This window comes from Python bivittatus, unplaced genomic scaffold (assembly GCF_059951505.1).
Source record: "Python bivittatus isolate LINGU-HERP-01145 unplaced genomic scaffold, Pbiv_v1 ctg000840_np1212, whole genome shotgun sequence".
NCBI lineage: Eukaryota > Metazoa > Chordata > Lepidosauria > Squamata > Pythonidae > Python > Python bivittatus.
The window spans coordinates 560,962-588,953 of record NW_028277113.1 but is presented as its reverse complement, the minus strand read 5'-3'; the positions used below and the strand labels follow the sequence as shown (position 1 = coordinate 588,953).

At 38.4% G+C, this 27,992-nt stretch overlaps 1 long non-coding RNA gene across 17 annotated transcripts; it reads left to right on the top strand.

Annotated features, from left to right (window-relative positions):
• Positions 1 to 10: 10 nt before the first annotated feature.
• On the top strand, positions 11 to 27,992 carry LOC112540330 (uncharacterized). Of its 17 annotated transcripts, none has more exons than XR_015794073.1 (10): positions 11 to 617; positions 2,923 to 2,972; positions 5,662 to 6,196; positions 9,762 to 9,839; positions 10,825 to 11,136; positions 14,823 to 14,941; positions 15,141 to 16,406; positions 23,421 to 23,576; positions 26,807 to 26,886; positions 27,770 to 27,992. It is a non-coding gene; the product is annotated as an uncharacterized LOC112540330 (long non-coding RNA). The 17 variants fall into 17 exon arrangements; XR_015794070.1 differs by having other exon boundaries at positions 9,762 to 9,854; XR_015794068.1 differs by having other exon boundaries at positions 9,762 to 9,905; positions 14,864 to 14,941; positions 15,146 to 16,406.

The following is a 27,992-nucleotide window of genomic DNA, read 5'->3' as shown; positions in this document are numbered from 1 at the left end:
CGCCGGAAAGTGATGGGAGCCGGAGGGGGGAGGACAGTGGGAAGCAACCGCACATTCCCGGCGTGGAGAACGCACAGGATCTGCGCGGCTGCCGCTCGCCGCCTCCCCTTCTTCCTCCGCCTCTTCTTTCCTGGGCTGCGCGGACAGAGAGGAGTGGGAGAGCGGCCGGCTTTGCTGTTAGCGGAGGGAGGAAGCCGGCCGGGGAAAAGGCCGCGCCACCCCGCTCTTCTTTTTAAAAAGAAATTCGCCTCCTTTTGCCTGCCGCTTTCCCTCGCCGCGCTAAGCACGTGGCCTCCTTTGACACAGGCCGGTCTCTGAGTTTTTTTTTTTCCCCTTCCTCCGCGCCTTCCCCTGAGAAAGCAGGATCGAGAGGAAAGGGAAAAAGAAACGCTTCTCGCTGCTGCTCCTCCTAACGCCGGGGCCTGGGCACAGCAGCAGTCGAGCTGCAGTCTGCCTGCCCGCTGCAGCGCGGCGCTTAGGCCGAAAACTCTCAAGGGCGTGAGGGCGACGCGCTGCGCCGGATCCAGCTCAGCAGGCGGCGTTTGCGGGAGCCCGCGCTTTTGGGAAAGCTGGAAGGCGACTCCTTCTTGGCTTGGGACCCCATCTGACCTTTACAGGTAGACCACGACGGCCCCTTCAGACTGAAATCGGTTGTCATAGCCCTAACGTAAGCTTAGCAAAGCCCAACTTTGCAGCTTGTCGAACGGCAGTACCCCTTATCCCCAGCCACTGGAATCATATTGGCTGGGGATGATGGGAGGAATCTGACAGCGCTGGCTTGAAACGTTTTCTAAAAGCAATATAACCTGTCACCAAATTTCATGGCAGAAAGATTCTGAGCTTCAGATGATGCTGTTAGAATACATATTTATTAAGCAAATGTTACAATATGGGGGGAAAAAGCTGTAAAAGCACTGAGATAATTTATAACAGGAAAATGTGCAACTTCAGGGAATCTGAAGTGTTTTTGCAGTTGACACAAACGAGTATGGTGCTTTCTCTTAAAATCTAAAGAAGGACAGAAAGTGGGAAAGATGTGTTTTACAGTAAACTGATTAACTTTGCCAGATACTGTACTGGAAGAAGATACAGGCAGATGAGAAGACCCCTCATAGTGGAGAGGAGTGAACATTTTTCTTTTTTATGAGCCAGACTGTATACAAAAGGCATATTTTAGTTTGTTTCATTTTACCTGCAACATTCCTTCTCCCCAGCCTGGATTTCATCAGAAGATTTTTGGGGAAATGGCAGGGCTACATTTGAGCATAGATGCAAAATCCATCCTTCCAAACAAGAATGTAGTAAGAGGCCTAGAAGTAAATCTAGAAGATACTAAAGTATATCCCTCTAATACCAATATCTTGAGTAACCACAGCTAACAGTGCAATACTGTACATACTTACTCAGAACTAAGTTGCATTGAATTCAATGGGACTTATCCCAGATAAGTATATACTAGATTGTAGCTGAAGGGTACAATCCCATTATACATACTGGGATAATAGAATGGAATTTACTTGGGGTAAGCATGCAGAATAAGAAAGAGCTCCAGGGTAAAAAGTAAACATGTAGGCTTATTATTTGATAAATCAAGCAGTTGACAAATACATTTAAATTAGATTGTAAAAACCTGTACCCAATGTAATCAAATTAATGCAGGGGTTTAAATACCAATGTAGTACTTGGCTTGTATGGGAGACCATCAGGAAATACACGGAGTGAACAATAGAATTGGAGGTAAAGAAAACAATCTCAGAAGCAGCCTCTCCGCATGTGTAATCCTGGGGAAAGACATGGCTGCTTTAATGGGCTGTTGGCAGGTGCTGGGTTTGTGGTTCTCTCACATTTCCCAGAGTTCCTCTTCCAAAGGATTGCACAGCCCTAATGACCAACCATTTCTGGATCATTGCCAAAGAAACATAGCAGTAGTTTCCTATAGTTAGAAACCAGTATAGAGACTGCTAAATATAAATAATGGTACAGAATTGCATTTTTTAAAAATTTATTTACTAACCTTGTCCTCATATTAGGACCATTCAGATATTTGCCACTACCTAAACCTGCAATAGGCCAACTATTCTGGCTTCCTTCTTAGCATTTGCAAAAAATATAATCAGCACATTAGTTCTTTGTTTTTTAAGGCAAGATTTTATGTTACAAGGAAAACATACTGTCCCTAACCCTAGGGTTCTTTTGAAAACACTTAGCTAAGGGAAAAAAACAGGGGCCCTTCTTTGGCAGGGCTGGCCCAAGCAATTTTGCTACGTAAGTGGCAGGGCAGCCTATAATAGTTTCCTACATACACACAGTTACACATATAAGCCAAAATCTATAGTATTCAAGGCCAGTCAAGTTATTTTGGCTCTTGAGACCGAAAATCCCAGGGATGCGTTCCTGACTGTAGAAATATTATGATAATGAATTAACTGCTATCAATTTTGTGGCTTCTCACGCTATCCAAAGTAAGGTACCTAAGGTAGCTGCTTCATTCTCCCTTTGATGACCCCTTCCCAGTTTTTTTTTTTAAATTCATTTTTCTTCCCCTGGAAGGGTTTTCAAGATAGATTAAGACCAGCTGTTTCTAGGTGTGTGTGTGTGTGTGTGTGTGTGTGTGTGTGTGTGTGTAAGTAAGCACAAGCACCTAACTGGAATGGGAACATTTGCAGGGAAAAAAATGGCACAAGTGGGGTTATGAATAACACTTGCCTGCCAATTCTCTGTAAGGGCTCACATATAAATTATTACTAATTTCAGCAAACATGATTTGGAGAACTCTTAAACAAATAAGCATTGGACAGTCCATCTAAGCAAAGAAAAAAGCCTTTTTAATTTTTTTCCCCCCAGTTTGATTCCTTTACTTGGATAATTGTGGCTGCCCATGAGTTTAACATGCAGAGTGAATAGGACCTTTTCTTTTTGCAGTGAAGAACTGATAACATGATGAATTTATCTGTGCGGAGCTCAAAGACAAGGTCAGTTGCAAAACAAAAATATAACTGATATTTGCATTGGAGTGCTGTCATTAGCCAATGTTCCAGACTTTGTTTGTTATAATATTGATAAGGTTGTTTTATTATAATCCTCCTGTATTCAAAGTTTATCTAAAGAATGAATATGCTGGGTTACTTAAAAAAAAATCCCTTTAAACCCCAGAAGAATGTTCATTTCCTAACAGAAAGAGAGATTTTAATCCTTTAGGTTTGAATTCTAATTTTGAAATAAGGTAGTATGGACATACTATCCAGTGAGCCATAGAAAATAAATTCCAATTAAATCAGTGGACCAAATTAGATATAAGTAATTTAAAACTGCAGTTTTGTGTTTGCTTGCAGGGAAATAAAACACATTTAACACAGACTTTACTAAGATACATAGGATTCCACTATAAAAGTCATTAATTTTATGAGCTATTTAATTAATAGCTAATTTTCTTATGACTGGAGACAACACATTTAATTCATTTGGAAAGTATGAGAACACTATTTGCACCCAACTGTGGCATGCCTTGATCTACGCTTATCTCACATGCCATATTTTATTGAGAAATACATAAGCATCTATTCGTTCAAGTATTTATTTATTTATTTATTTATTCATTTATCATGGTGAGATAGGAAGCCATATAAATTTGATTAATAAATATATTTTCAGGACCTAAAATCTACATTGATAGGCCAGTGAATATCACAGGAAAAATTCCTAGTGGGATACTATGAATGGAAGAGAGTGGAAAAAAAGTTATAGGCCTCCATACATAACTGAACTGCGAAGAGGTCTCCACAAATGAAAAAGTCTTCAGTGCTTCACTTAGACCTGTTCTCAGTTGTACAGAAGCCTGTACGCATTGCGTTCTACAATTATTGGTACTTACGTTACTTGGTTTTGGCTCTGTCATTCTGATTTGCAAACCGTATTTGTTGTCAGATGGGAACCCAGCCAATTGTAGCTTATTCAGTAAATCACAGTTAAGCAAACCGGGGGCTCAATCTATTGTGTTCTTCCTTCATGGTGTTATCCACGTACTATATTTGGAGATTAAGGGCAGAGGTGGAGAAGCTGCACAAAATGAATGGGTACAATGAGGGTTGTCTTGTATTAGACATTATTTTGCATGATTAACACGTAAGATGGCTTTGTCAAACGGTGGAAACAGCTAATTGTAATTGTTGTTAATAAGAATAATCTCTTATTCTTTCTGCTTGTGGAATTTTCCTCATCTTAAAAAGATTACTTAGCATTTTACCAGAATGTTTCTCAGTTTTTCCTTTGAGTTAATTATACAATTATTTTAGCAAGGAAATAATTGTGTGTTAATAGGAACGGCTAAATATGCATAAAAATAGCCATCCACATCTGTTTTCTGTATAAATCCCTGCAAGTTGGAGTTTCTGTTTGTATGGAAGCAGCTTTTCTTCAGTTGGCTCAGGTTATATCTCAGCTGAAGGAACAGGTCCACGGCCTGGGGTTTTTCCTGGACTCAAAGGTCCCACTCCAGTAGCAGCTGGAGAATGTGGCCAGGGAGCTTTTTGCCCAGCTTCAGCTGGTCCCCTAGTTGCTACCCATTTTGGACAGGGAAGCTCTGCCTTTATCACCACATGTTGTAACATGGTCTACATGGGGTGACCTCTGGTGTCAACCAGAAACTACAGTTGATCCAACATGCAGTAGCCTAGCTGCTGATATATGTGAATTGTTTTAGCAGCATAACACCAGTGCTATGGTCACTGCATTGGCTGTCAGCAGGTTTCCAAGAGCAATTCAAGGTGCCAATACATTTATGGCTCATATTCTGGATATCTTCAGGACCATTTCCTCCAAGGTGATTCTACCCACCCAGTGTAGTCATCAAGGAGGGGATGCTTAGGGTCCCAAACCTATGAGAGGTAAAAGGGTCAGGAACCTGAAGGTAGACTTCTGTTGTGGCTCCAACATTATTGAAGACCTTACCCTGAGATGAGGTGGGCTATATTGTATTGACCTTCTAGAAAGCCATGAATATAATTTTATTCAAGCAGTCATTTGAAAATTAATAATAAGGCTGGGTGGCTGATTTGTTTTTCATGGGTGTTTAGATGGGCTTGATTTTGGAGCTGAATCTGTGAAAGGAGGCTAATTTAGTATTGTATGTGATTCTATGATTTTACGATTATTGCTTTTATGATATTTTATTACCATTAACCACCTTGAGTCTCTAGTACATAGTACATAGTTGTAATAAATACAAACATACAACATTGGGAGGGTGGGTTTGGTTAGTTCCCATATTTCCATTGAAATGAGGCGATGTGAAAGCAGCAAGAGATCTATTTGCATCTAAAATGATACCTTTTTATAATGAGGAAAAGATAGAGATTCTTTGAAACTTCTTATCTAAATTTCTTTGATTTTTATAACATTTTAAATTATGTGGCCTTCTTTCCATAGTGGAATCAACACTTTAGGAGTCCCAAGTTATTTTGATCTTCAGACAGCACATTCCAATTTTCAACAGCTTTCTATTCCTTTGTTCTTTCCTCTGTGTTAATAATATGTACATATACATTTATAAAGCAGTGCCCAAAGGAAATATGTGCGTTTCCATAAAGATCTTTTTGTTCACAAAAAAACTCCTGATACAACCATTTTTATGCTCACAGAAAAATTATTTTATTTTTTTTCCAGCTCTATATTGGGGAAGAGAGGCATCAGAATGAAAATTCCATTAGCTTTCTCCTATAATAGAAGACTGTCTGCAGATTTGTTGAACTAACAGTCCCTTAATTCCTCAGCCAGCATTACCAGTGAGGTGACTGGCCTGGGGCCTTTTGCGTCAAAATAATGGAAGAATGGAACAGGAGAAACCTACTTATTCATCTATCTATATACTACTAAAACTCTCATTGTGTTTGTCTGTGCCCTCAAGTTAGCCCAAACAGTGCATTATACTGCAAGAATTTTTGATTCAAGGTACTGAAAATCCTCTAACTTAACACATAAAAAATCCGAGACCCATTACTCCTGTGAAATTGAAATGTTCAGAGCAGTTTTATGCACAAAGTTGTGGCCATTGCATTGTCCCCACGGTCATGTGATTGTAATTTCCAACACTCCCTGCCAGTTTTCCACAAGCAAAGTCAATGGGGAAGCCATTAGGAAGTCACAAGTTGCTCCCACCCCCGCTGCTTTTTTGCCCATCCATGGTCATTCTGTTTATTAGGTAAGTAAATATTGACTTATTATTGAACTTTGTTTGCCATTACAATTATTTTTCTATTTATGATATATACTCTTCTTAGATGATCATGGGACCGTCCAGCATTGGGGTAAAAAAAAAAATGGTCAGCCTAAAATTTAATGTTCGTTCTGGTCACATCAGACTGCACTACCTTTCTCTCAAAGAATGACCCAACAGGTCACTGGATTGCCTAGTATCTAGCTAAATATATACTCCCAAATCCAAGAAGTCCAGCTAAGTTAATTATGGTGCTAAAAGAGGAAAGGTGTTACTTGGCTAGTGACACTGCCAAATTTGAGCACAAAATGCTTTTAGCGAACCCCTGTTGCTACCACTGTCTCTTCCTCTACTGAACAGTCCGAGTTGCTTAAAAACAATCCTGCATGAATTTCTTTCATTCTGATGCACTGCTTCATAAGAGAATGAATGGGGAGGGGGGGGGACCTTTTTTCTAAGAATCCCATTCCTCCCTCTATACTTCTTATTTGGTAGGTAAGCAGGTAGCAGCAGTAGGACAGCTTCCAAAGTGCTCAAAACCACCATCACCACTACCTATTGCATCTTGCTTTCCTCATTAAATTTCTCACAGAACTCCAGCATCTAGGACCTGAAGATGGCTGGCATGACTGTTTCTCTCCGTATCAGTACAGCTGTTTTCTGAGATATTGTGGATTTGTGTGTAGTTTGAAGGTTTATTGCTGGACCCACTGGTCTAAGCGCTCAGTGCAACCAGGTGTCTATTTGGCCACTGTGGAAAACAGGACACAAGATTAAATGGGTCATTAGTCTAATCCAGCAGGGCTAGTTTTACATTCTCACTCCTGTCAAAGGTGATTGGGTGCATACATTGCACTTAGTGTTTTAATTGACTGGATTCATACATCATTCTAAAAGACCAGATATAAACCCCAATGTCTGGATTCACAGAATGTGCTAAGCCCAAACAAAACAAAACAAATTATATTACATGGCATAGCAACAGAGAGAACATGGGGGGTTTAGACATCTTAATATCCATTCTGTTTTTAAATCCCAAATTTAGAATACCACCACATTTTCAGAGTACAGTATTGCTCTGGCTGTCTTAGAAGCATCTGTTTCAGTTACAACTGTTTTCTGTGTGCCTAAGTGATGGTTGCATTAATTTTTAAGATTCTTCTTGAGGAGTTTAAAGGGAAGCCAGAAGAGCTGTGATATGAATAATAAAAGCTACCAAATAATGTTTCTAAATTATAACTGAGTATAGCCCAAAGTTAACTTCACCTCATGTTGGGCAGAACATTTTAATGGTTTAAAGGGAAGCTTCAGTGAAGATTGCAAAATTTATTGCATGTTGTGTACACCCATAGATACCCATAAAGAATTACTGGGCCAGGAAACTGGATATACAATATATTTTAAAAATACAGTATACATGAAGGAAGCAAAATAACTGTGTCAGTGCTTTCTGGCTTTCAGGAACCATTGCTTCTTGATTTGCTAATCATTAGACAGAAACAACTGGTTCTCTCTCTGTTGCCAGAATTAGTGTGTGTGTGGTATTGTCTTTCTGAGCCAAGGCTGTCTTTCAAGGTAATTGTGCAGATTGTGGAAGACCACAGAAACTGAGCCCTGTAAACAAAGTGACTCACATTGTTATAGTCAGTATGAATTGACTTGAACACACTAAGGCTCAAATTAATATGGGTGGAATCCAGTGTTAATTATCCAAGTCAAACCATCTTCCAAAACTGGCCAGATTTGTGAAATCTGTGAAAGAGCTGTTGGGACATTCCACATGCACAGTAAGTTGTTATAGCTCATCTTCTGAAGGCTGCCCACCATAGCGTCTGACAAGCCATTTCTAACATGAGGGGGAAAGTCCTGTTGTATGGCAAGAAGCTGTGGTCTGGAGAGATCAGATCAGTGATCTTGACTCACTGAAATAATTTGAGTGCCTAATTAACTCTTGGGATTTATGCTAGATCTACCAATCTGATCTAGGAAAGTAGCATCTTTAAAAAAGGGATAGGTATCTAGAGGAATTAAAGTATTCCAGTGGTTCTGTGAAAATTCTGCAAAAAAAAAAAAAAGGGGGGGATTTCCCCCACACCAGCTGAAGTAAACAGCCAGCATTGGACTTTAACTTATCAGCAGGGCAGTTTGATAGAATGTACTTTAACGTATAGCTCCTTGAGAAAAATGACAAATGCAATCTGGTAGGGAAGGTACTTAAAAATGACCTCATTTAGCGCTCTTTGTTCTTTGAGTCATCAACACACAGCAAAGTTTATTTGCCCTTTACCTCCATCATAAGCACCTTTCCTGTGTAGATGTTTAAATAATTACAGGTACTGTAGCCAAAAGGCACTGCTCTGTACTATTTTCTTTCACCTTCTTTATAGTTGTTATTATGAATGCACCACATAAAATATGTCCAAAATATGATAACTTGAGCCTGGTCATTTGTACCTCAAACAAGAACTTTGGATTGATTTGATCTATAATACATGTGCTTGTTTTCTTGGCTACCGTGGTATTCACATGAGTCTTCTCCAACACCAGAGTTCAAAAGCATCAATACTCTTTCTGTCCTCTTTCGTCAAAGTTAGACTTTGGAGAAGCAACACTCTATGGAAGATAAAGTCCAACTTTGACTTCCATAGTGTCACAGGGAAACCTACTGCCTGCATGAATCTGATCTTTGCAGCTATTCACATGTTATGGTATTTGAATATCTTTTCCAAGGCCTTCATTTCTACTCTACCAAGTGGATAGAGTGGGTATCTTGACTGCTGGTTCCTTTACTGTTGATAACTAATCCTAAACTTGAACACACTAAGACTCAAATTAATATGGGTGGAATCTGATTCTTGATTTTCATTCCTACAGCTTCCAGATAATTCGCATTTTCAGCTCTCAGAGCAATGTCATCAGCATAGTGCAGGTTATTGATGTTTCTACCTCCAGTTTTAAAACCATGGTCATCTTTTTCCAATCCAACTTGTTCAATGTATATTCACCATGTAGGTTAAATAAATAGAGATTATACCCTTATTTGCCAACCAGGATCCAGTCTGTTTGCCATGTTCTCTCCATACTATGGCTTCCTGACTCAGGTATAGGTTTTGCATGACAACAATGAGATGTTTTGGGATTCCCATTTTCCTAAGAACATTCCACAGCTTGACAAGATTGACATAATAAAAGGTCTTTCAATAATCAATGAGAATATACTGCCTTTTTAGTATACTTTATCTTTCTCAATTATCCAGGGTGCATCAGCAACGATGTCTCTTGTTCCTCAGCCTTTTCTAAAGCCAGCTTGAACATCTGGCATCTCCCTTTCTATATAGAGTTTTAATATGCATTAGATGATCCTAAGCATTATTTTCCTAGCATATGAAATTAAGGATATTGTATAATAGTTTGCATACTCTGTTAAATCTCCTTTCTTTGGTATCAGTATGTAAACTGAACTTTTCCAATCTATTGGCTAGTCTGTAGTTCTCCAGATTTGTTGTCATAGTTTGATTAGAACCTTTACTAATTCTTCTGTTGTTTGCAGTATTTTTGTAGGTATTAAGAATTTTACCAACGTGTTCTACATGGAGCTGCCTTTGGAGACAATGCTGAAGTTGCAGCTGTATGAAATGCAGTAGTAAGATTATTGGCAGAACAACCCCACTTGTAGAAGGTCACACTTATATTGGTACAATGCTTTGGTTACCAGTAGACTTCTGGGCCCAATTGCAAGTGCTGGTCCTTACCTTTAAAGCCCTAAATGATGCAGCACCAGGATACATCAGAATTCTCAGGACTGAATCTATTCCAGTCATCAAGAGCTGCCTGCTGAAAGTTCCCTCCCCTCAAACTTTGCAGAGGCATGGCTGAAATGACAAGCCTCTGTACAGTAATAGTTCCCATGTTATGGAATACTCTCCCTCCAGAAATCTGTGTAGCCTCCACCTTGCTGCAGTTCCACAAGCAAGCTAAAGTTGTTTTATTCCAATGTACCTCTAGTCCAGTGATTCTCAACCTTTTTGAAGCTGCTGCCCCCCTAAGGAGCGGAAAATTTTTCAACACCACCCTTTGTGAAAATCCTGTAATTTAGGGTATGGGGGGGGGAGTTACTGAATTATAAAAGGCAAAAATTTTAAGTAATTTTTTTCAGTAGACTTACACACCAAATTTGTTCAATTTAACTCAATACTTTTGCCCTGGAAGGTAATTGCATTCCTTTTATTAAAATTAAAATGACTAATGCAAAAAAAATGCTTAAATGCTCTTTTATATAAATACATTTATTTCAAAATGCTGTAAATACGTTTATTTTTTTGATGCTCTTTTAAAAAAATTTTTTATTTTTTATTTTATTTTTTTTATTTTTTTGCAAATGCTTTTTTAATGTTTAAAAATTCTTTATTCTTAATTAGATAATTAAAAAAAAACAGCAAAAAATACGCTAAAAGAGTAATATCGATGAAACATGCTTGATTATGTCAGTGGGATTGTTGTGCTTGATGGTTCAGAGCCAGTTTCTGAACGTTCAGTTCAATATTGTTAGAGAGATTAAGGCGCAAGTCCCCCCTTTCCACGATTTGGAGTCGAGTTCTCTTTTTTGTAATTAGATCGGTCACAGCACTGAATCCTCGCTCGACAAGGTAGGAGGAAGGGAAGGCAATTAAAAATCGAAACTGAGGGGAAAAAACAGAAATGAAGCGAACGAAAAGCAACTCAAGAAACACGGGTCAAATCAAACATTCATATTGAAAGGACGCTCAACGCACGCACTGCGATTAATCGCGTGGGAAAACAGCTGACGCATGCGCTGTGCTGGTTGGGATCGGAGAAGAATCGTAGTGTCGAGTTCTTCAAGGTCATCCTACCTAGAATACAAATTCGTCTCACCATTCTTAGAAGTGCATGAGGGCAGCCGTCGCGTAAGTTTGTTTTATTGCTGGTACAAATGGTGTAAACCGGATAATCGATTTAATAAATTTTTTGGGGAGTTTTAAAATTAAGTTCGAATGCCAAAACATGCTCATCGCCCCTCTACCACCCAAAACATGCCCACCGCCCCCCTACCGCCCAAAACAAGTTCACTGCCCCTCAGCATCCTCCCACCGCCCCCCGGGGAGCGGTACCGCCCCCGTTGAGAACCAATGCTCTAGTCCCAGTAAACTAACTGTGAGAGCCTATCTGGTGTTTTATTTACGGGATTATCCTTTTTTTACTCTTCGTTTATGATATTGATTTGGGTCCCTTATTATGTTTTGTTTGTCATCATGTACCATTGAGAGTTCTTTGGTATTGGGACAGTTTATAAATCCAGTAAAACAATAAATCCATCCATCTGTCCTGTTTCTGGATTCTTGAATAATTCCACCATGGCAGAGCAATTCAAAACATTGTTTGAAGCACTGTGATCTCAGAGTACTCCAAGAACCCCAAAGCATGCCAGTAGCACACCAGCAGTGTAGAAGTAGAGACTCCTTCTACACTTTTTATAGATTCTTTTGCCTTAGCCTCTGCTGGGCCCCTGACATCCCCCTTGTGGTGGGATTTTCCAATCTTGAAAAGCTCTGGCTATTGAAGTTGGTGGGAGTATTGGCAGGGAAATCAATTATGTGGCTTTTAGAACAAGTACCAGGGACCATAGGTCTGCAGATGTCCTGTATATAGACAAAACGAAAACATGGGAAAAATCAAAATGCCTTTCTCCAAGTAATTTACAATGCCAAGACAGATTTTCTGGACTGATTATTTTGTACTTCAGGCAGTTTCTTATTTTACCTCTAATTTAGACCAGCTCTGATAATTCATCCAAAGGCAATACGAAGATAATCCTGATCCCAATTATGATGTAACATATGGGAAAAAAATACATTATTACATAATGTAATGTTGCAATCTATAATTTGGGGAAGGGGTTAACCTACAATCATTAGCTCAAAAATGCTGGGTTTAATTATAAATATGTAAATAATTCAACAGGTACAGACATGAAATCTTGATTTAATGGATCCCCATTTAATTTAATGAACTTTGGACCTAATTTCCATCTGAACAACCCCCAGAAATAACAGCAAATCCATTGCATCCAAAGTAGTTTGGACAAGACAGTTAGGCTTACATTTCCTTTAATTTTAATGGCATCCATGGTGATTTACTTCATTTGTGCAATGATGTCATTATGTAACTGATGTATAATTATACAAATGATATGAATCACCACTATGAGATACTTTCATGTTTAATGGACATTAGGGAGAAATGGACACATTGTTTCCTCACGTCGTATTTTAAAATAAGTTTTTACAGTATTTTTTCTTTTTTAGCCATTGCACCCTGGCTTTCTGTAATTTTCTAGCAACTAAAAGCCACATTTCCTTTGTAGAGAAATGCTGAGGTAACCCTAGTTGAAATCTTCTACTTCATTCACTGTGGTCCCTGTTTAGCAGAGCATATGTGTGTGAATAGAATCTCAAATATCTAGGAATAAGTGCTAAAGATCCTAAAAAACAAGTTTACTAAGGAAATCATATTCTCCACAAGAGCGCCTGCAACTCTGAGCTTTCTCTCCTCCTGGTGGGGGAAAATGAAAAAGAAAGAAAGTACTTTATTCTTCCTGGAGGAATCAGGCGGAAGAAGCAAGCTAAGAGTATCCATCTTCTAATCAAGAAAAAGGAGAGCAGAGACAAATAGCAAGCAAAGGATTTCTTCTTTGTTCTTCTGTCTCCACTTTTGATGCCCTTAGTGGTCAACAGGATAAAAAATACAAAGAGTTGGTGTTTCTGGAGTGCCATGCTGGCTGAGGAATTCTGGGAGTTGAAGTCCACATATCTTAAAGTTGCCAAGTTTGAAAAACACTGCCGTAGCCCATGAAAAAGGATTTGACTTTGAATTAGTGAAACCAGCATGCTTAATATAAATCCCAATTCACCCATGTCAGGGAAAATGAGGAAAGTAGTTTATTTTTATTTCTTAACGTGAGAACAGGATTCTGAAGAATTCAGTCTTAAAATTACATGAGAATTATAGAAAAAATGGAAGTGCAGTGAGAAAAAGGGTAACGAGTTTGGTTTTAGTCTCCCTTCTTTTTATTTAAATAAGAGTGGCCAGTGCTTTGCTCTCCAGATGTTACAGAATTACAGCTTTTAGCAGATGCAATCTGCATGACTGCAAGTTATAGTTCAGCTTTTGAAGAGTGACAAGTTCCCTATCTCTAGAAGGCCACACCCCCAAATATATGTGAAGAAGTCAAACACATATTTAAGATACATGAGGTTGCCCGGTATGTATAATTTAGCATTAATTGTACAAACAAAATAGGTGCCAGATTGGCTGGTGTTTGTTAGTGGCTAAAGACTGGGTAAGTTTCCCCCTTAGACATCAGTGTAGGAGGTAGACTGTCTGGTTCCATATTCCTGTTTTCTTTCTCCACTTCAATATGTGGAGATGATGATGTGTCCATAGAAGAAACAAAGCAAATGACATCAGCAAAGCACAAATCTTTTAAGTCCAAAATAGCTCTGGAGTAATACTTTTTAAAATGTATTTGATGTAAACGCCAGCATAAGGAACGCAGGTTACTTCTGAGACCTCTGCTAATCTGACAATCTTAAATAAATTATTCATAAGTATTTTCTGATTCTACTAATTAGATTGTCTATACTGTATAACTCTACATAAGCTCTCAGCTGAGTTTGACAACTCTTGTTGGTTGTTAAAAATGATCATCATACTGAAAATGTTTATTTGTTCATTTAAAATGTTAATGTTGTCTATTCTCATTTGTGGCTCTAGACAGCTTAAAATGCCTATGCAGTAAACTTCCAACTAGCACACTGTTAAAAACTAGCAGCCTAACGACTCTAAAAATAAATTTCTGTAAAAGGCCAGAATAAGTACATTAATAAATAATAAATTATTTATTCCCACCACCTAAAATGTTTCAGGGAACAGGCCAGCCTTAAATTCAGAACAGGCCCAGGAGAAGGAAAAGAAGGAAGATGGCTGATTATGTTAAATAGATCTGTGGCAGGATCTGTAAGGTGTCTTGTGCAAGATCTTAAAAGGCGGGGAACATTACACAGAAGTGGTCCTAGAAGTAGTTTAGGACAGGGTTCCTCAACCTCAGCAACTTTAGGATGGGTGGACTTCAACTCCCAGAATTCCTCAGCCAGCCATGGTTTAGGAGAAATCTATGTAATGAATTGGCATCAGAAATCAATAAATAATCAGTGTTGCTACTTATCATTTGTGCTCCTCCATTCTAAGTTACTTGCAGTTTCTGGATCATCTTTAAAGGCCATGCCGTGCAAACCACATTGCAACCATGCAGTTTGAAATAATAATAATAATTATTATTATAATTATTATTATTATTATTATTATTTGAATTACCAATGCAGGTTTCCTTTCTCTAAGAATAGAATAATCCATCTATCAGCCAAAGCTGATATAAATCCCATCACCATCGTTGATAAAATGTGCAGTCCAGAATAAATGCCAGATCCAAGAGGACCTTTTGAGCTATGAATTGATCCTTAAGGGGAAGGGCGACTATATTAGTTCTGAAAGTCCACCCCAGCATCGCTAACAACTCCATCTTGTTCAAATTCAGCTTCAACGTATTATCTCACATTGAGTCTTTACATTCCAAAGATATGTGGTGGCTCTCAAGACATCCACCTTTGGACTTGCAGGAGGGGAGAAATACATCTGAGTATCATCAGTATACTGGTAAGAATTCGCTTAGAATTTTCCCAGTGACTTCTTATGGGTTTCATATCATGAGAGATAAAATGTAATTTTATTGGGAAGGGCATTGGATAATGTCCAAGTAGCTGAACAGAAGTCCAGCTGAACAGCAATGGTCAGCAGTATCAAAAAAAAAAAAAAACCCAGGAGTATCAGCAAGTTGCACTTCTCTCTTTCCTAGTACAGATCATCCTTCAAGAAAATTAAAGCTGTCTTCAGGCCAATGCTGGGTCGAATCTCAGAGCAGAAAGGAAAGTACTTCTTTAGATATGAGTAACATCTTAAAAGTTAAAATAGGAGTTTAGGAATTTTGGGGTACATGACCAGATTCAGACAATATGCTAAGCCAAAATGTAATTTGAATGTTGTAATTTGTCTGTAAGGCCATTTCTATGCTAGGTACAGAATCTTCTTGCATCAGCCAAGTGATATAAAGTCTGTCCTCATAGTAGTTATATTGGTATAAAAATGGTTGGATGACTCTAGAAAAGTAAGTGACTAATAAGGGAAATGGCTCTAAAGGCTGATAGTTGTCACAGCCCTTAACATTATTTCTGTACAGTAGAAAATAGGGGAATGTCAAATCTGAACTAAATTGTGCATTATGGACAGTACAGATTTTACATTCTTACAACTTACAAATGAGTGGGCAAAGTATAGTTTTGTATTTAAGCATCCTTGGTGAAAATGGCTCAGGATACAAACCCATTGGCAGCCACCTTCCTGTCTGGTGGTTTTTATTTCAAGTATGCCTGCAGCGTAAGATATTGTGGCTGTCTAGACTGTAGATGACTGGCAGACAATGTGCTTTCCAGGAAGTGAGTGGACAGATGTGGTCCTGTATAGTTCCTGCTAACAGCTTGAGGTAGCTACTTTTTCCAGAAGAGTCAGAGTTTGGTAACTATCCACTCTAGCGGTGTTTTTTATAACATCAGTTTAAACTAAATTGTAATCCAAGCAATTCCACAGTTCTCTTTCAGTCTCAGTTAAAGTTACCAATACAAGAAACTTATCTGGAAAGCAGGGCCCCCCCACATTGATGTGTGGGTGAAAAGAAAAGGGACATAGCACAGTCAGGAATACCTAATACTTTAATGCAGTGGAGGGCATCCTTCACATCTATGGGATTTATTTTATTTTAAAGAACAGCAGATTCTGTCAAATGGAGTCATGTGCAAAAAGACATAGAATTAAAGCATAATTTTAATTCTAAGCTTGTTTGTTGGAAGTTCAAGAATGGAACTGAGGTCACAACCCTTCCTCTCTCTTTTGATTGTTTGTTCACACTTTGAGTGTGAATGATTGTAGGAGAGATGCCAGTTTGGTTTCTACCTGAGACAGAATAATACGTAGCCTGATAACGGGTACAATTGGGTGCCAGAAAGGTTCTCTTCTGCAGACGCATGAACATCTACCGGAGCCTATGTCCTTTTAGTGACATTCATGGGTGAGCTGATTTGTGAATGCATGAATAGATTTCTCACCTTTTGTATAAATAAACTATGCATTTTTGTATAAATCAGCATTGTTAAACTTCTAGCTATCTGTCTTGTACTTCTCCAATTCTCAAAGGTCTCCCGGTGATTTGATTAAAGCAAATTACAATAAGCAATACTTCTGGTGTTAGTGTAGAGAAGAGAACTGTGCTATTTTCCTCATTAAGAATCTGTGGATTTAAAATGAAACTTTATTTGATACAATGAAATTTTTAACACAGTGGTTACAAACTGCTTATTGAAGTAACTCATTTTCTGGATTGGCACAATACAAAAAACCATAAATCAAATGGGCTGAGTTCACAGGGCATTTTCAGCATAGAAAAGGCTAAACAAAGTTAAAACAAACCAAACTTAACACGTTGGGTGAATGCAGCCATTAGGTTTGTAACTGCCCTACTTAAAACATGTATGATCACAGAAAATGTGTAGAAAATCTATTCTTTCCAGTGTTACCTAATGTCTAAACTATATAATGACATTGTCCATAAAACCACTTTCAAGGAATCCCTGTTCTTCAGTTCCCATATGTGGTTAAAACCCCTTCTGTTCCAGAGGTCCTTAAAGACCTAAAAAGTTCTTGTAGGGGAAATGGCAGAGCCCTTAACATCAGGTCTGCCCCCATAAAGCTGACCTTTCCTGCCTATAGAAAAATACAATTTTATGTTAGTTTTCTTGCAAAGAAAGTAAATGTGGCTCATTACAATTATCTGGCATGGTTTGTTGTGTGAATTAGGGAAGCAGCAGAAACAATGGTTTGTTAAGCCCTGCTGGGTCATCCCGCATGGCTGTGCCAGGCTTTCTGATAAAAGGTCAGCTCTAGGACTGGAGATAAAAGAGTGGTTCAAAATAGGCAAGGTCAGAGTCTAAAAAATGCATACCAGGATCCAAGAGCCAGAAGAAGGTACATAATCAGATTCAGGCAGAAAGTTAAATCCCAGAAGCAATTTTTACCTCACCCCATTAGTAAGGACAGAGGTAAAAATTAGGTAGGGCATGGGGAAGCTGGAGGCATCCAAAGAATGTTGGAGCGACAAAGGCAGCTGTGAGAGAAGTCAGGCAGGGGATAATAATGCAAGGGAGCAACCTGAGAGTAGAGTTTGATAGAGGCTAGAATTGTCCTTTATGTTCAGCTAATTGGAGGCTCCAATCAGCTTAAGTCCAGGTCTTCAAAAATCTAGCTACTATCTTTTTTCCCCCTAATGATTCAGAAGTAAACATGAAGGACCCAGTTTGGATCAGAACCCTGGTGTGAGTAGCAGGGCTGGCTTTAACTTTGTATATCAGCTATGGCTCTAAATTGGATTGAGATCCTTGTTCTGTTGGACTGCAGGGTTTCAGCTCCTTCTTCCTACTGTCTTAGGATCACAATCTGGACCAATCCTTTCAATTTGCATTTGAATAAAATACAAATCCTTGCTCTGTCTTTCAAGTAATACGAACTTGGATTCTAAGGGCACTTCTGACTAAAGGACTATTAGCACTATTAATCAAAATGCGTAGCAACTTTTCCCCCCAAATTGGATTTTTAAAAATCATTATTAATTCAAATAAATGATAAGGAAAAAATGGAAAGCACATTTGGTTTACAAATGGAAGATGGCAATGTCTGGACCCTCTCCACGAAGAAAGTGCAATTGCACGTTATAAGTCTTACTGGGAAACAGCTAAACAAGTCTGTACTGAGTAAGAATGGTGGTGATGGAGGTAATAAGTGAGCTTGACTACTCAAACATATATCCTGGCTTGAGGTTCCTTCTCTTTTACAGTTGAGGATCAGTATGGCAGGTCACAAAGTATACAAGCATGTCAGACGAATCACTACAGTTCATTTCTGCTATTAATTTTGTTTTTCTTAATGGAAAAGCTATCTGTTTATTCCTTTTTGGTGATAATTGTATTCAGTTACTCACCCAAATTGCATGCTGCTTCAGGTCATGCAGTACACTGTTTCAGTCAGGTTGAAAGAGTTCAGCTCTTCAACATATATTTTTAATTTACCCTCAGTTGGCTTTCCTTCCTCTTGTGGATGTAAGTGTCTCCTCATTTGGTAAGGAAAAACAAATAATAAGAAAAGGACAACTTGGACTACATTTGCACCCACTGTGGTTTTTGTTAACTGCAGTGGTACTGTCCAACGTCACACAAACTTGGATGGCATTCATGACCTAGATACATACGAATATATTAACTATCAATATTTTTAAATGTATAGACTAAAACACACAGTTATCCCTAGCAAAGAACCTCTAAGCAGGTTCCTGGCCACAGACTTCCAGCTGGGAAACCACACGTATATGTATGCACATGCATTCCAGTCCCTTTTTCATGTGGTTGTCTGCATCCAAAAGTTAGGGTTTCCTGAAGCCCATCCAATATATGTTTTGCTCAACGCTGTAATAAAGAGGTGAGTTTCAGTGCTGGGGGGGCGGGGGGGAGAAGGCATACAAATATATATCAGGTAAAATATTACTGATTGTTTTTTATCTCTGGGATTCTTAAATAGCTAAAACAGTTAAATTAGGTAACAATCAGTTCCTGAGCAATAAAGGGCAGGACAAGTTGAGTGGCAGGGGGTAAGACCATCAGGCCTTATGATCAGATTGTTCCTCTTCCCCATTAGCTCTCCAGTTAGTGTGGGCAGCACCTCATCTTGTGATTAATCCCTGATGCTTCTGGGCTGACATCACCATGCATCTTTGGAGAGGGTTGGTTGCTGCCCCTTTACCCTCAACATGTCCTGCCAGAAGCTAGTGCAGGGACTTCTTGCAAAGGACAGGGGCACTGTTCTTTGTGGAGAGCCTGACTTCGATGTGACCAGTTTCTGGTTACAGGCTGTTATATATGTCAGACTGCCTTTGCTTAGCAATTAGAAACAAATTAACTGGTTGACATGAATCACAGTGAACCAGCTAGATAATAGTCCTGAGCTTGATAGGGTAATGTGGGATTCACCTTTTATTGCTCATCTAAACACTGTTGAGCTCAACTCAGCTTCAGCAGGGGAACACCTAGTCCTCCTATACTATACACTGCCCTTTCCCTCAAAGAACAGCCAACAAGAACTCTCATATAAAAGAATAAACCAACAGGTAGCTACATAAATGATGAATCTGTATGAAAGAAGAGAAAGAAGAGAAGCTGTACTGCTGTTCTTGTTTGCTGATTTATTTTCTTGTTCTTTGAAAGAACTTTGTGTATAAAGGAAGGAAAAAGTTCATTTTCAAGTCTCAGTCTGACTTTAAAGTAGATGCTAACCAAGAACATGCAGATAAGATATGCAACGTGCAGTCTCCCTTGGTTCTTGTTATACTATTATTTATACAATAATATTCTTGATGACTGAAATAATCCATTTTCTGGATTCACACAATACTTTGAATCATAAACTAACCATCCAGACTTGGTTTGAATGATACCCTAAATCACACACACTAACAACCAAACTAAGTCTGTTATAACAATGCAACCACTAGGTCTTTAACTGACCAAGCTAAATACGATGTGTGAATGGAGGCCTTGTCTCCCATGAAGTCCTACAGGACCAAGCCTTGCTCTGCCTGAGGCAATAAATATTGGAAGAGTGAGAGCAGAAGAATTTGGATTAGGTCTTCCACAACTTTTCAGTTAAATGTAATGAAAGAAAGCAACCATTTTAATTTGCATCCTCAATGCAAATAATTGTTTCAGTATGAAAGACATGGAGAAACCTATCCCCAGAACTTACTTAAGGGGGATTTTCTAACTTTTAAAACTCTTACGTTGGCCAGTGGCATCCCCCTTCAAGAACTGCAAACAGTTTCTCTTTCTCTGCAATTTCTGTGTGACATAATCATATGTACATCAAAGGATAAATAAATCCTTGCTGTTTTCCAGTTCTTGAGACTAAGCATCAATTATTAATCTGCAGTTTGATTCACTGCTGGTAGCTCTCTAGGGAACATAAAACTGGCATGCTCAATTGCAATTATCATATCTTTTTATTACTTAGCACTTTCATACAACATTATTTGTTGAGATTGCTTCCTGTTGTTTTATATTTGAAACAGGAGTGGATGGAGAGAAATAAACCAAGTTTTTTTTTCCTGGATATACCCTGCGTCTCTAATTCAGAGTCTCTTTAAAAACATGGAGTAAGAAGTACATTCAGTTCATTTCCTTTTTGATCCCATAAAGCAAAGACTGCTTCACCATGAGCCAGACAAGGCAATATCCACACAAACCAGAATGTAAATATACTTAGAGTAACCAGTCATAACCACTGCAAATGGTTGGGTGGGTTATACCAGTTAAGTTATCAGTGGCACAGAAAATGGGTGCCAAACCATATAAGGATTCTTACATGTCTGGCCCTTCTTGTCCATAATATTACATTCCTGAAGCATCCTTTATTCTTCCAAACCAGGCCAGAAAAAATCAAATCCCAAAGCACAACAACAGAGAGGAAATGTGTGGGCATGCGGGTAAAGCGAACAGCCCGCAAATGCCATAACTCTCTTCCGATCATTGTCAAATGTCAAGGGTATGCATCACTATGGAATTATCCAGAGGCAAAACTCAAAAACCTTTCAATTTCTGTTTTAAGGTGGTTTCTGCCTAATTGATGTATTCCATATAGTTAATGCAATAGGCTAAAAAAGAGAGGGAAAAAATAGATGCACAGTTAGACATGTGTTGATCTTTTCTTTCTACCAGCTTCCTACTTGGAAAATATGCTTTATTTTTATTTTATCTGCCATACAGTTTCATTAGTGAGCTTACCTTTGCATCAGAAGCAGTGAAAATTACACTTCATGGCCATGAGGTTATATGTTAATGTAAAACCATGGTGCTGGATGCTCAAAAGAGTCTAAACATTTATTCTTGAGGTTAACAATGTGACGTGTTTGCTTTCTCAGGTTACTCCATTAAGGAATAATTCATACTTTACATAGTAACACTAGCATTGGGAGGTGACCACATCACGATCTACACCCATATAATCCACTTCCTTCAAACATTATGTGGAAGCAATCATGTCATAGTGGTACTTTGCATCTTGCTGGTAATATAAGAATAATCTTTGAGTCAATTTTGGCAGTGTCATTCTAAGATGTCCACAAGGAACCTTGATATTATCAGTGACAAGTTGTAAGAGTGGGTACCTACCACCTTGAAGGAGACTATGGTTCAACATTTATTGAAGATACATAATTTGATTCTGTTGTTTTAGATAAACATCTGTTCTTGAACAAGGTATAGAACAAGCAGTGGCTTGTCAACTCCATGTTATTCTGGATAACACTGAATATTTTGTTCCAATTTGGTTTCTCACATAGTTTTAAAATAAACAGTTTTGATTGCTGTAATAGATAAGTGTTCCTCTGGATATTTCAGCAACTGTCAAGATGGGATTTGAAAGCACGGTAGCTATAACCTTTCTTAAGGAAAAAATTAAAAGATAGCACAGGAAGATCTTTGTACCACTTTATGGATATTAGTTGTGTCAAAATCCTTTCTTGATCCCATTTCCTTTGACATCAGTAGGCAACTATGAGAAACAATAAATTCAAAGGTTTGGGGAAAAGTGGAAGGGGGTAGAAGAAAGTAGCACCCTCTTTTAATATGACTAAGTGGAACAATCTTGGACAATAGAAGTCAATTCTGGAATGGCTAGAACTAAATGGCCATTCGTTCCAGCCTGGCTAAGGAAGGGACTTTCCTGTCAAATCTGATGTCATCGGTCTATTTTATATGTATGTTTTAATTATGCTTCGAGAGAAAGATATTCTGAATCTGAATTATAGCATTATAATGCAAATCACTTCTGTTAAAATTCTATCAACCCTAGTTATAACATCAGGATTAACAGAAAACAGGTTGCTTACCTGGGAATTTCCAAGTGGCAAGTGGGCATTCATATGTATGGATTATATGAACAGATTTGATGTTTGGAACCTTCTAAAATAGAGGAGTTTTGGTGAGAACTGCTTATGCAAAACAAGGCAAGACAATTCTCACTTTTTCCATCTGTTCATTGTAAGTGCTGAAGCAACCATGAAACCCAAGTACATTATATAAGAACAGCAGCTACGGAAAGGAAAATTAGGTGGTTGTGTGAAAGTAACATTTGAAGTAAGCTCTTATTTATGGTCTCAGCTGTGTACTGTACATATTTAGCAAATTCACTTACTTAGATGGAAAAATAGGTGTTCATCCTAAGCAAGAATAGAAACCACCACCCCCATCCCCCCAGGATTTCTGAATGCAGCAACATATAGTGCCCTGGTATTAACCTAATAATGTCTGATGAAAGTGGAAGACTGGGACAAGTAGTGCTTTGCAAAAGTCAGCCCCAGAACTCTGCAGTGGAAGCTTTATTAGCACTCATAAGAGTGTTCTTAAATACCCAATGGTATAGCTTTGTGGTCACTTCATAAGCAGAGTAATAGTGTCCATCCATTAGGAGAAACACTGTGAAGATCCTAGGAGATTCTTGTTCCATCCTAAGTAACAGGAAGAAATGAGTAACTGATGAAAATGTGCTACCAAAACAATATAAAAGATGAAGTCCTGCCTAGCATCTCTTGCATGGAGGAATCATTTGAGATCAGATGATACTACTGTAGGTGGTAAAGTATGCAGATTAAGATGGAAATTGGATGTGGCCTTTGAAAGAGTATCCTGGCAAAGAACTCCTTTGTTCCTGGGATTTGCAAATAGAATGAACAGAAACTGGTCCACTCAAACAGCACAAATCTGTCTTGCTTGTCCAGCGAAGACAACTGCAATAAGAAAGTTGACCTTATTGGTCAGTAACCTTAGAGCTTCCAAAGCCAAAGATTTTGGACGAAATGACCAACAAGACGATAGAATAAATCCAAGCTACTACTGGTATGGCCATAAAGCATATATTTTATGTAGTCTTCTGTGGTGTTAGACGATGGAAAAAGTGTGAAAAATTATAAATGTCTGTGTTATTGTAGGAAGTGAGGCTGCAAGGATACTCTCTGTCAAAACCTACACCTTTCACAAACTGAATTGTGAAACTGTTCAGGTCCAGCTGATAAATTCAAACTCACTCCCAAAGGAGGGATCCTGCTTCATCAGGAGTCTGCAGTAAGTCCCATGAGACTGCTAAGGTAAGGCTAAGGACTATAGTTGCCTGGTTACCAGAGAGCTAACAGAATGCAGGGGGACAGAGTGCAGTGTAATCTCTGAAGAACCCTGATTATAGGAAGAAATGGGACAGTCACATAGAACAGTCTTATTCCAGCACTGGAAAAACACATCCCTTTTTGAGAGATATTACTGCTATGTACATTACCACCTTTGCTACAGTATTTCAGGCGCTGATATTGTCTTTGGCTGCAAACAAGTTGATGAACAGTATTCCCAGTTAGAGAAAGATGAAAGACTTTATTGCGGTCATTAACCAACACAAAGGACATCAATATGTGAATATCTGAAGCTGAATCAACCACATCAGAGAAGAAGTCTAATGCTATCATACTATAAAGTATAGCCACTCCTGAAATTGCTGAGCTGATTTGCAAGATGTTCTATATATTTGCTGAATGCTCCATGACAAATGTGATGCAATGGGAGAGAGAATTGTTCCATAGTTATGGTATAAGGTGCAGAGGCTTTGTGGGATCATGTTCTGCTCTATTCATAAAGAAAACTACTCTGTACCACATAGTTCCTGAGAATGATTTCACATGCTAAGATAACTCTAGACAATGCTAAGAGGTTTAAGTAGTAGCTGTGGTTAGTACATTTAGTTAGCACACTGTCCTTCACCTGAGTGGATGATGAGGAAAGTAAATGGGCAACCCCAAAGGAGTTTATTGTAATCCACCCCCCAAGCCAAGAAATGCCACAGTAAGGTTGGAAAATGAGATATCCAGGGATTCCATGTCTGTGGGAGACTCAACTGCACAATCTTCATATTCAGTCCAGCAAGAGGGTGACTGAAGTTGCTGCCATATGACCAAAAAGGTTCAGAACACCAGCCTAATGTGAACTGATTTGATATTGAATTGACCCAGTGATGGAATAGGGTGTAGAAGCCTAATGATTAGAAGTAAGCCTTCACTGAACAGAATCAGGAAGAGCCAAGATGAACTAAATGGTCTGAGAAGGCCAGATACCTTGGGATTGGCATAGAGTCTAAGAAAGAGAATATTACCTGTATATTGACGTAATGGGCACCAAAGCAGAACAGTGAGAAACAACTCATCAAGTTATGGATACATATGGATACCCAGCAATCAGAAGTATGTGACCAAAGTTTCCCAAACACTTTGTGAACACCACTGGTGCCTTGAAGAGGCCAAATGGGAAGAAACAGAATTGGAAGCATTCGCTGACGTTTGCAAACTAAGGAAATGCTTGTACTTTAGTTGAAATGGCAGTATGAAAGTAAGTGTCCTTAAATCCACAGAAGCAAACCAATTTGTGCCCTGGAAAAGAGGAAGTAAGTACCCCGAAAAACACAACTATCCAGAACTTAACAATTTGTATAAAAGCCCCAAGGATTTAATGTTAGATCCCAGAAATTTAATATCAGACAAGATCTTCATCCATTTTGGGTCTATAAAGTACAAGCTCTTTTACAAATTCTGTAGCCACTTAGATGGACTTTTCTTCCAAACATCTCTTGCTTCTTTAAACAATGCTGAAAGAAGTGGGATAGCTACTGAAAAGCAAGTTAGTGAATTTGAAGCTGATAAACTTCCAGAATAAGTAACATATTTATAGAGTGAGGGTTAGCAGCTGTAAGTATGGACCAAACAGGAAGGCTAACGCTGTCCATGCTGGTAATTAATTCTTGTGTATCAGCTTTTGAAAGAAAAGTGACCTAAATCCTCAAGAAGTTTTGATATGAATGACCAAGAAGAGAGAATCTGTTCAGAAGAGATGGAGAACATTCCCAATGCTGCTTTTGATGTGTTAATCAAATCAGAACTGAGGGGAAAGGTGCCTTGCATATTGGGAAGCCACTGTCATAAAAAATCCCCATCTGTAAAAGTGAAACACAAACATCATGAAGGACGAGGTTGGCTTTTAATATTTTAAAATGTATTGGTAGCCAAATTCGGGAAGAAAAATGATATATTGGAAATTGGAAAATTAAGAGTTTGGCAATTTGATCTATTTGGAACTGGCATGTGTCAAGTTTTGGGGTAGTTTAAGATGATCCAACAACATCTCTTTTCTATCCTGTTAATCTTGTATCTAAAACTTGCTGAGAAGTCTCAGTTTTGATATTCTAGGGCAGTGCTGAAAAAGGGCAATTGGTAGCCATGATAGGGTTCCTAGGCCATTTAAGAGTGATGATGGATGGAGATTTTTTTTCCCTCCTAGCTGGTCAAATGGGATGCATCTAAGAAAGAACAATACAGTACTGTAATCTTCAATAGGACTTTTTCCCCAGAGTGAAAATCATATATTGTAGATTGAAAATATAATTTAACTAAATAATAATAATTTATTCACAGAATTGAATGACCTACATTTAATTCTATAATCGGTTGGTTTTACCTTTGGTTTGAGATATTCACTGTTTCTTTGCTTTAAATTGGACATTTCACTACATTTGCAGTAGAAGCTACAAAAGAATATGCATCATTTTTCTAAAGAAATAATCCTTTAAATATTGTGCTTCATAAAGCCCTGCTGAAGAAGTCCAAGGTGAGTGAGGGCATCAGTATTGCAGGAGGAATAAAATATAGAAAGGGAACAAAATCATCAACTAAATACAAGTTGTTTAAATTTCTGTCTTGGACTCAGTGCCAAGTTGAGATGGCATTGCCAGAAATGGAACCACATCCTGATGATGAGTAGTGAAGAAGTGTTCAATTTGTGTTTTACAGTAACCAAATAAGTTTTATTTTAAGTTATTCTGGCTTGGTCATGGATCAGAAATCCTTATGGTTTCCCCCCACCATCTTCTAAACCTCAGTAATGAACTTGAAGACCACTTTCATCTAGAATGGCAGAAAAAGAGCTGGTAGTCAAAAGATATGTCAAAGTTGGTCTTTAACATGAACAACTTTGTAGATATGGAAATGTGCATTTTCTCTCTGTGTTTTTGTTATGATGCCCACTATTCAGAACTATAATATTTACAGAACTATAACATGTTATTCTGTGCAGTATCAGAAAAGAAAAGGCATCCCCACACACACACACTTTCACCCTTGATTATTTTAAATACAGACAGTAAAACTTTCTCTAGTGGGGCCACACTTAGTTTTCAGCAGTTTTTTAAAAAAAATATTATTCAGATTTTAATGTTCAATAAGGGAGAGACTTTTCTTGAATACATAAATAGAGTACATTAACTTTTTTCTTTCCTATTGTCCAGTTCCTGAACATTGACAGGTTCTTTGGAGAAAAGCGTAAATCACTGTGGCTCTTTGACCCAGTTATCACTCTGACAAGGGGGTAAGAAAGTTTCAGTGATGTGTGCTTGACTCTGATTTCCAGGTATTATGAATGAAAGTGCATAGGATTTCCTTCCACTTTCATTTCTACTTAGCTTATTTGAGAGAATTGTTAGTCTCATTTCCAAGTACAATAGATGTAAAAGATGTTTTGTTCCTTTTTTTATCTGCTTCAAAATGTAGGTTCTAGTGCTTAATTTATGGCCAAAAGTGTAGTGCATTGTAGTGATGGAATGTAGTCTACAGAGATGCTTAAAAGTAGGGCATGGCTTTATTTATAGGGCATGTTTAATTATGCCCTTTATGCCCCATCCTGGAATCTGAGAGTGAAGGATGTGTCCAATAAGCAAACCAATAATAAAAAGTCCAAGGGAGAATATTTGCAAGAGCAATTGTCAAACAGGAAAATATTAAATCTCTACCTGTCCAACTATAAGGAGACACATGACAGAGAAGGTCATTATTCTGATTGTAATGTAGAAGCATGTGCATCTATTTTCAATTCTCCTCTGAGAATATTTGCAGAAGTCAGATGTTCTCAGTTCAAGGTCTATTCAATTAGGTACTGTAACATCCATCCAGAATGAAGTTCAGGTAGTACATCTTACATACCACCCCCTTCATGTTTATTTCAGGAAGCCAGCTATTTAGGATGCTCTTTTTCCCTCCCCACATATATTAGATATGTAAACATTTACTTTTCCTTGAAAAGTCTCTCTCTTTGAGAACGTCATCTTCCCCCATCATCAGACAGAGGATAAAACAAATTAAACTAACCATGTAGGAAGAGAATCTTTCCCCAAGGAGATTGCTGTTTGGTAAGTCTTTAAAAGAGAAAAACAACTGTTGAGAGAATAACAGTGTTCTAATTTTATTTAATGCAGAAAGAGAATCCAACTGAAGTAACCTCACCAGATCAGGAACTTTCAAGGAAGTCTTGTCTTGGTCACTAAGAGGAAGCAGCAAGGAGCATAACAGCTTATTCTGTGTGCAACCAGCATTTCCCTTTAAGTATCTGTGGTAGGCGTCTTGGAACTGGAATCTTCTGTGTGGAAAAGGAACACTGAGTTTGTCCAAAGGAAATATATTAAAAATTAAATGAATGCA